This window comes from Pseudophryne corroboree, chromosome 6 (genome assembly GCF_028390025.1).
Source record: "Pseudophryne corroboree isolate aPseCor3 chromosome 6, aPseCor3.hap2, whole genome shotgun sequence".
In the NCBI taxonomy this organism is placed as follows: domain Eukaryota; kingdom Metazoa; phylum Chordata; class Amphibia; order Anura; family Myobatrachidae; genus Pseudophryne; species Pseudophryne corroboree.
In genome coordinates this window covers 409,478,166-409,493,949 of record NC_086449.1, presented here as the reverse complement: position 1 = coordinate 409,493,949, position 15,784 = coordinate 409,478,166, and the positions used below count along the sequence as shown (strand labels likewise).

The following is a 15,784-nucleotide window of genomic DNA, read 5'->3' as shown; positions in this document are numbered from 1 at the left end:
CGCACAGCACTGCAGCTGTGTGCCATTGTTGTCAGCACACTTCACACCAGCGGTCACTGAGGGTGCAGGGCGCTGGGGGGGGGCGCCCTGGGCAGCAATGATAATACCTTGTTCTGGCTAAAAATACATCACATATAGCCCCTGGGGCTATATGGATGTATTTAACCCCTGCCAGGTCTCACAAACACCGGGAGAAGAGCCCGCCGAAATAGGGGGCGGGGCCTATCTCCTCAGCACACAGCGCCATTTTCCTGCACAGCTCCGCTGCGAGGAAGGCTCCCAGGACTCTCCCCTGCACTGCACTACAGAAACAGGGTAAAAAAACAGAGAGGGGGGGCACTTTTTTGGCGATATTGATATATTAAGCTGCTATAAAGGAAACAACACTTCTGTAGGGTTGTTCCTATATATTTATAGCGCTTGGGTGTGTGCTGGCAAACTCTCCCTCTGTCTCCCCAAAGGGCTAGTGGGGTCCTGTCTTCGATAAGAGCATTCCCTGTGTGTCTGCTGTGTGTCGGTACGTGTGTGTCGACATGTATGAGGACGATGTTGGTGTGGAGGCGGAGCAATTGCCGGTAATGATGATGTCACCCCCTAGGGAGTCGACACCGGAATGGATGGCTTTGTTTATGGAATTACGTGATAATGTCAGCACGTTACAAAAATCAGTTGACGACATGAGACGGCCGGCAAACCAGTTAGTACCTGTCCAGGCGTCTCAGACACCGTCAGGGGCTGTAAAACGCCCTTTACCTCAGTCGGTCGACACAGACCCAGACACGGACCCTGAATCTAGTGTCGACGGTGAAGAAACAAACGTATTTTCCAGTAGGGCCACACGTTATATGATCACGGCAATGAAGGAGGCTTTGCATATCTCTGATACTGCAAGTACCACAAAAAGGGGTATTATGTGGGGTCTGAAAAAACTACCTGTAGTTTTTCCTGAATCAGAGGAATTGAATGAAGTGTGTGATGAAGCGTGGGTTAACCCCGATAGAAAACTGCTAATTTCAAAGAAGTTATTGGCATTATATCTATTCCCGCCAGAGGTTAGGGCGCGCTGGGAACACACCCTAGGGTGGATAAGGCACTCACACGCTTATCAAAACAAGTGGCGTTACCGTCTCCTGAAACGGCCGCCCTCAAGGATCCAGCTGATAGGAGGCTGGAAACTACCCTGAAAAGTATATACACTCATACTGGTGTTATACTGCGACCAGCCATCGCCTCTGCATGGATGTGCAGTGCTGGGGTGGTTTGGTCGGATTCCCTGACTGAAAATATTGATACCCTGGATAGGGACAGTATTTTATTGACTATAGAGCAATTAAAGGATGCTTTTCTTTATATGCGAGATGCTCAGAGGGATATTTGCACTCTGGCATCGAGAGTAAGTGCGATGTCCATATCTGCCAGAAGAAGTTTATGGACGCGACAGTGGTCAGGTGATGCGGATTCCAAACGGCATATGGAAGTATTGCCGTATAAAGGGGAGGAATTATTTGGGGTCGGTCTATCGGATTTGGTGGCCACGGCAACAGCCGGGAAATCCACCTTTTTACCTCAGGTCCCCTCCCAACAGAAAAAGACACCGTCTTTTCAGCCGCAGTCCTTTCGTTCCTATAAGAACAAGCGGGCAAAAGGACAGTCATATCTGCCCCGAGGCAAAGGAAGGGGTAAGAGAGTGCACCAAGCAGCTCCCTCCCAGGAGCAGAAGCCCTCCCCGGCTTCTGCAAAGCCCTCAGCATGACGTTGGGGCTTTACAAGCGTACTCAGGGGCGGTGGGGGGTCGACTCAAGAATTTCAGCGCACAGTGGGCTCACTCACAGGTGGACCCCTGGATCCTGCAGGTAGTATCTCAGGGTTACAGGTTGGAATTCGAGAAGTCTCCCCCTCGCCGGTTCCTAAAGTCTGCTCTGCCAACGTCTCCCTCAGACAGGGCGACGGTATTGGAAGCCATTCACAAGCTGTATTCTCAGCAGGTGATAGTCAAGGTACCCCTCCTACAACAGGGAAAGTGTATTATTCCACACTATTTGTGGTACCGAAGCCGGACGGCTCGGTAAGACCTATTCTAAATCTGAAATCTTTGAACCTGTACATACAAAAATTCAAGTTCAAGATGGAGTCACTCAGAGCAGTGATAGCGAATCTGGAAGAAGGGGACTTTATGGTGTCCCTGGACATCAAGGATGCTTACCTGCATGTCCCAATTTGCCCTTCACATCAAGGGTACCTCAGGTTCGTGGTGCAAAACTGTCATTATCAGTTTCAGACGCTGCCGTTTGGATTGTCCACGGCACCTCGGGTCTTTACCAAGGTAATGGCCGAAATGATGTTTCTTCTGCGAAGAAAAGGCGTATTAATTATCCCTTACTTGGACGATCTCCTGATAAGGGCAAGGTCCAGAGAACAGCTGGGGGACGTAGTAGCACTAACCCAAGTAGTGCTGCAACAGCACGGGTGGATTCTGAATTTTCCAAAATCTCAATTGACCCCGACGACACGTCTGCTGTTCCTGGGAATGATTCTGGACACGGTTCAGAAAAAGGTGTTTCTTCCGGAGGAGAAAGCCAGGGAGTTATCCGAACTGGTCAGGAACCTCCTAAAACCAGGAAAAGTGTCTGTGCATCAATGCACAAGAGTCCTGGGAAAAATGGTGGCTTCTTACGAAGCGATTCCATTCGGCAGATTCCACGCACGAACTTTTCAGTGGGATCTGCTGGACAAATGGTCCGGATCGCATCTGCAGATGCATCAGCGGATAACTTTGTCTCCACGGACAAGGGTGTCTCTTCTGTGGTGGTTGCAGAGTGCTCATCTGTTAGAGGGCCGCAGATTCGGCATACAGGACTGGGTCCTGGTGACCACGGATGCCAGTCTGAGAGGCTGGGGAGCAGTCACACAGGGAAGAAACTTCCAGGGAGTGTGGTCAAGCCTGGAGATGTCTCTTCACATAAATATACTGGAGCTAAGAGCGATTTACAATGCTCTAAGCCTGGCAAAACCCCTGCTTCAGGGTCAGCCGGTGTTGATCCAGTCGGACAACATCACGGCAGTCGCCCACGTAAACAGACAGGGCGGCACAAGAAGCAGGAGGGCAATGGCAGAAGCTGCAAGGATTCTTCGCTGGGCGGAAGATCATGTGATAGCACTGTCAGCAGTGTTCATTCCGGGAGTGGACAACTGGGAAGCGGACTTCCTCAGCAGACACGATCTACACCCGGGAGAGTGGGGACTTCATCCAGAAGTCTTCCACATGATTGTGAACCGTTGGGAAAAACCAAAGGTGGATATGATGGCGTCCCGCCTCAACAAAAAACTGGACAGGTATTGCGCCAGGTCAAGAGACCCTCAGGCAATAGCTGTGGACGCTCTGGTAACACCGTGGGTGTTCCAGTCAGTGTATGTGTTTCCTCCTCTGCCTCTCATACCAAAAGTACTGAGAATTATACGGCAAAGGGGAGTAAGAACGATACTCGTGGCTCCGGATTGGCCAAGAAGAACTTGGTACCCGGAACTTCAGGAGATGCTCACGGAAGATCCGTGGCCTCTACCTCTAAGACGGGACCTGCTTCAGCAGGGACCGTGTCTATTCCAAGACTTACCGCGGCTGCGTTTGACGGCATGGCGGTTGAATGCCGAATTCTAAGGGAAAAAGGCATTCCGGAAGAGGTCATCCCTACCCTGGTAAAAGCCAGGAAGGAGGTGACTGCACAACATTATCACCGCATTTGGAGAAAATATGTTGCGTGGTGTGAGGCCAGGAAGGCCCCGACGGAGGAATTTCAACTGGGTCGATTCCTACATTTCCTGCAAACAGGATTGTCTATGGGCCTCAAATTAGGGTCCATTAAGGTTCAAATTTCGGCCCTGTCGATTTTCTTCCAGAAAGAATTGGCTTCAGTTCCTGAAGTCCAGACTTTTGTAAAAGGAGTACTACATATACAGCCCCCGGTTGTGCCCCCAGTGGCTCCGTGGGATCTTAATGTAGTTTTGGATTTTCTCAAATCCCATTGGTTTGAGCCACTCAAATCGGTGGATTTGAAATATCTTACATGGAAAGTAACCATGCTACTGGCCCTGGCTTCAGCCAGGAGAGTGTCAGAATTGGCGGCTTTATCGTATAAAAGCCCATATCTGATTTTCCATTCGGACAGGGCAGAACTGCGGACGCGTCCTCAGTTTCTGCCTAAGGTGGTTTCAGCGTTTCACCTGAACCAGCCTATTGTGGTGCCTGCGGCTACTAGCGATTTGGAGGATTCCAAGTTGCTGGACGTTGTCAGGGCATTGAAAATATATATTTCAACGACGGCTGGAGTCAGAAAATCTGACTCGCTGTTTATACTGTATGCACCCAACAAGCTGGGTGCTCCTGCTTCTAAGCAGACGATTGCTCGTTGGATTTGTAGCACAATTCAACTTGCACATTCTGTGGCAGGCCTGCCACAGCCTAAATCTATCAAGGCCCATTCCACAAGGAAGGTGGGCTCATCTTGGGCGGCTGCCCGAGGGGTCTCGGCATTACAACTCTGCCGAGCAGCTACGTGGTCGGGGGAGAACACGTTTGTAAAATTCTACAAATTTGATACCCTGGCTAAAGAGGACCTGGAGTTCTCTCATTCGGTGCTGCAGAGTCATCCGCACTCTCCCGCCCGTTTGGGAGCTTTGGTATAATCCCCATGGTCCTGACGGAGTCCCAGCATCCACTAGGACGTCAGAGAAAATAAGATTTTACTTACCGATAAATCTATTTCTCGTAGTCCGTAGTGGATGCTGGGCGCCCATCCCAAGTGCGGATTGTCTGCAATACTTGTACATAGTTATTGTTACAAAAAAATCGGGTTGTTATTGTTGTGAGCCGTCTGTTCAGAGGCTCCTACGTTTGTCATACTGTTAACTGGGTTCAGATCACAAGTTGTACGGTGTGATTGGTGTGGCTGGTATGAGTCTTACCCGGGATTCAAAATCCTTCCTTATTGTGTACGCTCGTCCGGGCACAGTATCCTAACTGAGGCTTGGAGGAGGGTCATAGGGGGAGGAGCCAGTGCACACCACCTAGTCCTAAAGCTTTTATTTTTGTGCCCTGTCTCCTGCGGAGCCGCTAATCCCCATGGTCCTGACGGAGTCCCAGCATCCACTACGGACTACGAGAAATAGATTTATCGGTAAGTAAAAGCTTATTTTTCATGGTTTACTCATAGAAGATTACTGCCCTCTTACTCTACGTGAGGTAATGTTACAACAAGATCAGGGCGTGTATCATGACTTACCGCGGCTGCGTCTGACGGCGGGGCGGTTGAATGCCATATCCTAAGCCGAACGGGTGTTCCCAGTGAAGTCGTTTCCTCAATTCTTCAGGCTAGGAGAGAACTAACGGCAAAGCGTTACCACCGTAGTTGGAGTAGTTATGTGTCTCAGTGTGTATCCGGGAAGGTTCCTATGGCAGACTTTCAGCTAGGTTGTGCTTATCCATACTTTACAAGCCGGTGTGGATGCAAGCCTAATAAGTTTCTTTACAAAATTTCTCTCTTGGAAAGTGGTCATGCTATTGGCTTTGAGGTCCGCAAGGCGAGTGTCGGAAGTGGTGGTTTTGTCTCACAAGTGCCTTGTTTGATCTTTCAGGTGGATAGAGAGGAATTGAGTACTCGGTTGGTAGTTCTACCAAGAGTGGTTTCTGGGTTTCGCAGAAATCTGCATATTTTTATGCCGGTGGTTAATTAGGCATTAGTTGATTCAAATTCCCTCGATCTAGCCAGGGATTTGAGTATGTAGGTCGCCAATTTGGCTCAATTTGGAGAAACAGAGGCTCTGTTTGTCTGGTATGTTCCCAACATGGTTTGGGAGACTGCGTTATGCAGTCTGTTACACGCTGAATCTGTGATGCGGTTTGGCATGTTCGTTCTACGGTTGGATTGCCGTTACCGAAGTCGGTGGAAGCCCATTCTAATGGACAGATGGGCTCTTCTTGGGCGGATGCCCGAGGAGCCTCGGCGGTTCATCTTTGCCGAGCGGATTCTTGGTCGGGATCAAACGCTTTTGCTATGCTCTACAAGTTTGATGCCCTGTTTTTTTTGGGGACCTTTTGTTTGCTCATTCGGTGCTGCAGAGTCGTCCGCACTCTCCCGCCCGTTTTGGAGCTTTGGTATAAACCCCATGGTCCTTTTGGAGTCCCCAGCATCCTCTAGGACGTATGAGAAAATAGGATTTTAGTACCTACCGTTAAATCCTTTTCTCTTAGTCCGTAGAGTATGCTGGGCGCCCGTCCCAGTGCGTACTGTGTCTGCAGTTATTGCTTTTGGTTACACCCTGGTGGTGTGTTTTCTCTGTCAGGCGGTTGCTACCGTTGTTCATGCCATGGCATGCGGGGTCTTATTTTTGCTTATGTGGACACACGGTTTGTGTTACATATTCTCTCAGCATGTGGCTGTGTTTTGTTCATGCCGTTGGCTGGTATTCTACTGAATGCCACGCTCTACGGTGTGTTTGAGGTGTGAGCTGGTATGACACTCACCGTGTTTATAACAATAAATTCTTTCCTCGAAATGTCCATCTCTCCTGGGCACAGTTTTCTAACTGAGTTCTGGAGGAGGGGCATAGAGGGAGGAGCCAGTTCACACCCAGTTTAAGTCTTTATAGTGTGCCCAAGCTCCTGCAGATCCGTCTATACCCCATGGTCCTTTTGGAGTCCCCAGCATCCTCTACGGACTAAGAGAAAAGGATTTACCGGTAGGTACTAAAATCCTATTTTTTGCGGCGCGCCTTTGACGCGCACTGCCTTTAGTCTGGGGTCTTGGAGGTGGAGCAGCAATTCACTTTCTGCTAAAGGGCACCAAAATGTCTAGTTACAGCTCTGGTGGAGGGTGTCCTGTATGCTACACAGCCCAGTAGCACTGTCACCCCATCCCCCAACCTTGCAACACTTTTTTGTAGTGTCCAAATAAGATTAAGATTAATAAGAACCTTTAATCCGATGGGACCCAGAAAAGGACCGATAGGACCCCAATTTTTAAAAGTGAGGGGTCCCTGGGACCCACTTTTTGGGGGGGCTCAGCACGATCACTGTTATATGTAAAATAATATTTTAAATACTTTTAATATCTCCGGGAGCACTGTCCATTCCATCATAAAGAAATGGAGAGAATATGGCAAACTGTTTATTTGTCTATAACAAAACATCCTCAGCAATTAACATCCATACAAGAAAGGAGCTTGTTAGAGAGTCGAGGCCACCAAGAGTCCTGTGGTGGTTGCGACTATTTTCCATGGCAGAGATGGGAACCAGTTGCCCATGGAGCAATATCCTGGGCACTTTACAAATCTGCATTTGCGGAGGTAGGGGTCAAAAAGAAAACTGCCGGAATGTATATTAGAGACACATATACCTGTACCAAGTGGAAGTACTATGGCCAGATGAGACCATGAATAAACATTTGGCCTGTAGCCTAATACTAAGTATAATGCTATGTGGGATATTTCACTACTTTAGAGACTGTAAAACTAAGTAAGGGTTTATTTTGCATACATTGCATGTGCTTGCAAATGTGTACCAAATTGTAGCAAAAAAGGGGGGAACCTGGATTGCACATCCTATTACTAAAGATATCAAGAGGTGCACTGCTATCATGCTGAGGCTTCTAATACTATGTTGGAGGAAGAGAGATGCAGATGCACACTCTTATCACTAAGAACACTGATAATAAAAATAATTTAAATAAACCCTCACAATTAACATGGAGTATAATTGAAGTTCTTAGCACACATTTGCGCAAATAAGCGGGCCCATGTACCGCGGCCAGGTGACTTCATCACATGGGTCCCTAACATCCCTAATATTATCACATTCTATAAATTTATACAGGACTTACCTCTAAATAGGGCCTTATCAATGTGTGATCTGAAATGCAGGAACCCAGCTAATTAAAACACCTGAGGGTGAATGGGAGGAGTGCCAATCCAGAGGAAGGAAGCCTTGCCTTCCAGTGTACAATATATACACAAATATAGTGGAAAAAAGGGGGGAACCTGGATTGCACATCCTATTACTAAAGATATCAAGAGGTGCACTGCTATCATGCTGAGGCTTCTAATACTATGTTGGAGGAAGAGAGATGTAGATGCACACTCTTATCACTAAGAACACTGATAATAAAAATAATTTAAATAAATCCTCACAATTAACATGGAGTATAATTGAAGTTCTTAGCACACATTTGCGCAAATATGCGGGCCCATGTAATTTATAGAATGTGATAATATTAGGGATGTTAGGGACCCATGTGATGAAGTCACCTGGCCGCGGTACATGGGCCCGCATATTTGCGCAAATGTGTGCTAAGAACTTCAATTATACTCCATGTTAATTGTGAGGGTTTATTTAAATTATTTTTATTATCAGTGTTCTTAGTGATAAGAGTGTGCATCTGCATCTCTCTTCCTCCAACATAGTATTAGAAGCCTCAGCATGATAGCAGTGCACCTCTTGATATCTTTAGTAATAGGATGTGCAATCCAGGTTCCCCCCTTTTTTCCACTATATTTGTGTATATATTGTACACTGGAAGGCAAGGCTTCCTTCCTCTGGATTGGCACTCCTCCCATTCACCCTCAGGTGTTTTAATTAGCTGGGTTCCTGCATTTCAGATCACACATTGATAAGGCCCTATTTAGAGGTAAGTCCTGTATAAATTTATAGAATGTGATAATATTAGGGATGTTAGGGACCCATGTGATGAAGTCACCTGGCCGCGGTACATGGGCCCGCATATTTGCGCAAATGTGTGCTAAGAACTTCAATTATACTCCATGTTAATTGTGAGGGTTTATTTAAATTATTTTTATTATCAGTGTTCTTAGTGATAAGAGTGTGCATCTGCATCTCTCTTCCTCCAAATTGTAGCAACCAATCAGATATTTTGCTTCACTGTTCAATTTGCAGTAGCCAGATTAAAAGCAAACTGCAGATTAGTTGTGGTTTAGTGCAAGTTTTGTTAGCATTGTTCGTAAATGAGCAATATGGAGGGAAAAATGGTTGTCCGTTTAAGAAAAAGACAAATTTTGGAGGAAAGCTGCTGCAGTCTACAAAAGACCTATGTCTAGGGAAAATATTTATTTTCTAGCAAGACAGACAGCTAAAGCACATTTCAGTAGCCTAATCCCATGGAGAATCATGCTGACCAATGGTCCTCATCGAACACCATTGAAGTAATGTGTGAAAACTGCACTGTTTTGATGTGCAGCACTAGTGGAGACTTATATCCCCCATCCACTAGCGAGATTTATCTCAGCAATGAGCTGGATCCTTTTTTCCTGCGATCTGACAGGCAGCTTTCCGGGAGCCCTGCGATTGCGATCTGCTACTTTAGTATATTTTTTACATCTGATTTATCGCATGTAATCTAATGTGGTGCCAAGGTGCCAGTCAAGTGACTCCTCCAAGCAATCGCATGCGACCGGATCGCAGGTGTACAAGTGCACTGATTTACGATCAGATCTGAATTAGGCCCTTACCTGTATAGGCTCATGGTTGTAAATAAAGCTAAAGGTGCTTCTTAAAACTAAAAAAGTGTATTGAATAATTCTGTCATTTGTGTTGTAATTAATGAAAACATTTTTAATGAGACCATGCAGATTATTTTGTGGGGCTGCGGTTCATTTTATATTTGAAAGAATTTCCATATCCATCCATTTTGATTCCATGATGTAAGAAAATGTGGAAACTGTATAAGGGTGTAAATACTTTTTACGAATTGATGCTCCTGGAAGTAATTATTGGAGGCGAGTGTTGCACAGGTGAACTAAGATTCCCCTACCAAAGCTCATCAGCTAACCAGCTAGGGCAGACCACACTGCGTATGGAGTAGGCGCACTGGCACACCAAGCTTAACATATCAATGCAAAGTGAGAGATAATTAATTTTATGATAAGACTACTGATGTAAGATTAAGGGGGAGGGGGTGATTTAATTAGCCATGGGTGTTACTGCGAGCATGTTAGCTCCCGGGTTAAGAGCCCGGAACTATTCAATTACTGCCCGCAGTGAGCCCTGAGTGTGTACTTCATGCAGATTTGTATTCGCAACTCAGTAGGGTGCCACCAGAAATCCGCATTAAGTGCACCCTTGGGGCAACCTGTTTATCCCTGCTGCTATATATGTATTGTTAAATTTGTATTTATTTTTATTGTATTTTGTGAAATTTTTACAGTGTTGTAGTTTTTTTTTTAGCACATATGAACTCTTTACTATGGATCTTTAAGTGTTGAAAGTTGTGATGTTTGCTTACATAGTTTTTCTCTAACGTCCTAGTGGATGCTGGGGACTCCGTCAGGACCATGGGGAATAGCGGCTCCGCAGGAGACAGGGCACAAAAAGTAAGCTTTTAGGATCACATGGTGTGTACTGGCTCCTCCCCCTATGACCCTCCGCCAAGCCTCAGTTAGGTTTTTGTGCCCGTCCGAGCAGGGTGCAATCTAGGTGGCTCTCATAAAGAGCTGCTTAGAAAAAGTTTTTTAGGTTTCTTATTTTCAGTGAGTCCTGCTGGCAACAGGCTCACTGCTACGAGGGACTTAGGGGAGAGAAGTGAACTCACCTGCGTGCAGGATGGATTTGCTTCTTAGGCTACTGGACACCATTAGCTCCAGAGGGATCGAACACAGGCCCAGCCATGGAGTCCGGTCCCGGAGCCGTGCCGCCGACCCCCCTTGCAGATGCCGAAGTTGAAGAGGTCCAGAGGTCCGGAAACAGGCGGCAGAAGACTTTCAGTCTTCATAAGGTAGCGCACAGCACTGCAGCTGTGCGCCATTGTTGTCGGCACACTTCACACCAGCGGTCACTGAGGGTGCAGGGCGCTGGGGGGGGCGCCCTGGGCAGCAATGTATAATACCTTTTTCTATGGCTAAAATACATCACATATAGCCCTTGAGGCTATATGGATGTATTTAACCCCTGCCATATATCGCAAACTCCGGGAGAAGAGCCCGCCGTTTTAGGGGGCGGGGCCTATTCTCCTCAGCACACAGCGCCATTTTCCTGCTCAGCTCCGCTGTGAGGAAGGCTCCCAGGACTCTCCCCTGCACTGCACTACAGAAACAGGGTAAAACAGAGAAGGGGGGCATATTTTGGCGATATTTTTATATATTAAGCGCATATAACAGAAACAACACCTTTTAGGGTTGTTTATATACATTTTTATAGCGCTTTGGTGTGTGCTGGCAAACTCTCCCTCTGTCTCCCCAAAGGGCTAGTGGGGTCCTGTCTTCGATAAGAGCATTCCCTGTGTGTCTGCTGTGTGTCGGTACGTGTGTGTCGACATGTATGAGGACGATGTTGGTGTGGAGGCGGAGCAATTGCCGGTAATGGTGATGTCACCCCCTAGGGAGTCGACACCGGAATGGATGGCTTTAATTATGGAATTACGTGATAATGTTAGCACGCTGCAAAAGTCAGTTGACGACATGAGACGGCCGGAAAACCAGTTAGTACCTGTCCAGGCGTCTCAGGCACCGTCAGGGGCTGTAAAACGTCCCTTACCTCAGTCAGTCGACACAGGTACCGACACAGATGAATCTAGTGTCGACGGTGAAGAAAGAAACGTATTTTCCAATAGGGCCACACGTTATATGATCACGGCAATGAAGGAGGCTTTGCATATCTCTGATACTGCAGGTACCTCAAAGGGGGGTATTATGTGGGGTGTGAAAAAACTACCTGTAGCTTTTCCAGAATCAGAGGAATTGAATGACGTGTGTGATGAAGCGTGGGTTAACCCCGATAGAAAACTGCTAATTTCAAAGAAGTTATTGGCATTATACCCTTTCCCACCAGAGGTTAGGGCGCGCTGGGAAACACCCCCTAGGGTGGATAAGGCGCTCACACGCTTATCAAAACAAGTGGCGTTACCGTCTCCTGATACGGCCGCCCTCAAGGATCCAGCTGATAGGAGGCTGGAAACTACCCTGAAGAGTATATACACACATACTGGTGTTATACTGCGACCAGCAATAGCCTCAGCCTGGATGTGCAGTGCTGGGGTGGTGTGGTCGGATTCCCTGACTGAAAATATTGATACCCTGGATAGGGACAGTATTTTATTGACTATAGAGCAATTAAAGGATGCTTTTCTTTATATGCGAGATGCTCAGAGGGATATTTGCACTCTGGCATCGAGAGTAAGTGCGATGTCCATATCTGCCAGAAGAAGTTTATGGACGCGACAGTGGTCAGGTGATGCGGATTCCAAACGGCATATGGAAGTATTGCCGTATAAAGGAGAGGAATTATTTGGGGTCGGTCTATCGGATCTGGTGGCCACGGCAACAGCCGGAAAATCCACTTTTTTACCTCAGGTCACCTCCCAACAGAAAAAGACACCGTCTTTTCAGCCGCAGTCCTTTCGTTCCTATAAGAACAAGCGGGCAAAAGGACAGTCATATTTGCCCAGAGGCAAAGGAAGGGGTAAGAGGGTGCAGCAAGCAACTACTTCCCACGAACAGAAGCCCTCCCCGGCTTCTACAAAGCCCTCAGCATGACGCTGGGGCTGTGCAAGCGGACTCAGGGGCGGTGGGGGGTCGACTAAAGATTTTCAGCACACAGTGGGCGCGCTCACAGGTGGACCCTTGGATCCTGCAGGTAGTATCTCAGGGTTACAAGTTGGAATTCGAAAAGTCTCCCCCTCGCCGGTTCCTAAAGTCTGCTTTACCAACGTCTCCCTCAGAAAGGGCGACGGTATTGGAAGCCATTCACAAGCTGTATTCTCAGCAGGTGATAGTCAAGGTACCCCTCCTACAACAGGGAAAGGGGTATTATTCCACACTATTTGTGGTACCGAAGCCGGACGGTTCGGTAAGACCTATTCTAAATCTGAAATCCTTGAACCTGTACATACAGAAATTCAAGTTCAAGATGGAGTCACTCAGAGCAGTGATAGCGAATCTGGAAGAAGGGGACTTCATGGTGTCCCTGGACATAAAAGATGCTTATCTGCATGTCCCAATTTACCCTTCACACCAAGGGTATCTCAGGTTCGTGATACAAAACTGTCATTATCAGTTTCAAACGCTGCCGTTTGGTTTGTCCACGGCACCTCGGGTCTTTACCAAGGTAATGGCCGAAATGATGGTTCTTCTACGAAGAAAAGGCGTATTAATTATCCCTTACTTGGACGATCTCCTAATAAGGGCAAGGTCCAGAGAACAGCTGGAAGTCGGAGTAGCACTAACCCAAGTAGTGCTTCAACAACACGGGTGGATTCTGAATCTTCCAAAATCTCAATTGACCCCGACGACACGTCTGCTGTTCCTGGGAATGATTCTGGACACTGTTCAGAAAAAGGTGTTTCTCCCGGAGGAGAAAGCAAGGGAGTTATCCGAACTTGTCAGGAACCTCCTAAAACCAGGAAATGTGTCAGTACATCAATGCACAAGAGTCCTGGGAAAGATGGTGGCTTCTTACGAAGCAATTCCATTCGGCAGATTCCACGCACGAATATTTCAGTGGGATCTGCTGGACAAATGGTCCGGATCGCATCTGCACATGCATCAGCGGATAACACTGTCACCAAGAACAAGGGTGTCTCTTCTGTGGTGGTTGCAGAGTGCCCATCTGTTAGAGGGCAGCAGATTCGGCATACAGGACTGGGTCCTGGTGACTACGGATGCCAGCCTACGAGGCTGGGGAGCAGTCACACAGGGAAGAAACTTCCAGGGCGTGTGGTCAAACCTGGAGACGTCTCTTCACATAAATATACTGGAGCTAAGAGCGATTTACAATGCTCTAAGCCTGGCAAAACCGCTGCTTCAGGGTCAGCCGGTGTTGATCCAGTCGGACAACATCACGGCAGTCGCCCACGTAAACAGACAGGGCGGCACAAGAAGCAGAAGAGCAATGACAGAAGCTGCAAGGATTCTTCGCTGGGCGGAAAATCATGTCATAGCACTGTCAGCAGTGTTCATTCCGGGAGTGGACAACTGGGAAGCAGACTTCCTCAGCAGACATGACCTCCACCCGGGAGAGTGGGGACTTCATCCAGAAGTCTTCCACATGATTGTGAACCGTTGGGAAAAACCAAAGGTGGACATGATGGCGTCCCGCCTCAACAAGAAACTGGACAGATATTGCGCCAGGTCAAGAGACCCTCAGGCAATAGCTGTGGACGCTCTGGTAACACCGTGGGTGTACCAGTCCGTGTATGTGTTTCCTCCTCTGCCTCTCATACCAAAGGTACTGAGAATTATACGGCTACGGGGAGTAAGAACAATACTCGTGGCTCCGGATTGGCCGAGAAGGACTTGGTACCCGGAACTTCATGAGATGCTCACGGAAGAGCCGTGGCCTCTACCGTTAAGAAGGGATCTGCTTCAGCAGGGACCTTGTATGTTCCAAGACTTACCGCGACTGCGTTTGACGGCATGGCGGTTGAACGCCGGATTCTAAAAGAAAAGGGCATTCCAGAGGAAGTTATTCCTACCTTGATTAAAGCCAGGAAGGAAGTGACCGCACAACATTATCACCGCATTTGGAGAAAATATGTTGCGTGGTGTGAGGCCAAGAAGGCCCCAACGGAGGAATTTCAATTGGGTCGATTCCTACATTTCCTGCAGGCAGGATTGTCTATGGGCCTCAAATTGGGGTCTATTAAGGTTCAAATTTCGGCCTTATCGATTTTCTTCCTGAAAGAATTGGCTTCAGTGCCTGAAGTACAAACCTTTGTCAAAGGTGTACTACATATACAGCCCCCGATTGTGCCTCCAGTGGCACCGTGGGATCTCAACGTAGTTTTGGATTTTCTCAAATCCCATTGGTTTGAGCCGCTCAAATCGGTAGATTTGAAGTATCTTACATGGAAAGTAACCATGCTACTGGCCCTGGCTTCAGCCAGGAGAGTATCAGAGTTGGCGGCTTTATCGTACAAAAGCCCATATCTGATTTTCCATTCGGACAGGGCAGAACTGCGGACGCGTCCTCAGTTTCTGCCTAAGGTGGTTTCGGCTTTTCACTTGAACCAGCCTATTGTGGTGCCTGCGGCTACTAGCGACTTGGAGGACTCCAAGTTGCTGGACGTTGTCAGAGCATTGAAAATATATATTTCAAGGACGGCTGGAGTCAGAAAATCTGACTCGCTGTTTATCCTGTATGCACCCAACAAGATGGGTGCTCCTGCGTCTAAGCAGACGATTGCTCGTTGGATCTGTAGCACAATCCAACTTGCACATTCTGTGGCAGGCCTGCCACAGCCTAAATCTGTAAATGCCCACTCCACAAGGAAGGTGGGCTCATCTTGGGCGGCTGCCCGAGGGGTCTCGGCATTACAACTTTGCCGAGCAGCTACGTGGTCAGGGGAGAACACGTTTGTAAAATTTTACAAATTTGATACTCTGGCTAAGGAGGACCTGGAGTTCTCTCATTCGGTGCTGCAGAGTCATCCGCACTCTCCCGCCCGTTTGGGAGCTTTGGTATAATCCCCATGGTCCTGACGGAGTCCCCAGCATCCACTAGGACGTTAGAGAAAATAAGAATTTACTTACCGATAATTCTATTTCTCATAGTCCGTAGTGGATGCTGGGCGCCCATCCCAAGTGCGGATTGTCTGCAATACTTGTACATAGTTATTGTTACAAAAATCGGGTTATTATTGTTGTGAGCCATCTTTTCAGAGGCTTCTTTGTTGTTATCATACTGTTAACTGGGTTCAAATCACAAGTTGTACGGTGTGATTGGTGTGGCTGGTATGAGTCTTACCCGGGATTCAAGATCCTTCCTTATTGTGTACGCTCGTCCGGGCAC

At 47.6% G+C, this 15,784-nt stretch overlaps 1 protein-coding gene across 4 annotated transcripts in view; it reads left to right on the top strand.

The window, feature by feature from the left end:
- The window catches only part of DMTF1 (cyclin D binding myb like transcription factor 1), a 288,329-nt gene that overhangs the window by 99,275 nt on the left and 173,270 nt on the right, over window positions 1-15,784 (top strand). The window lies entirely within an intron of this gene.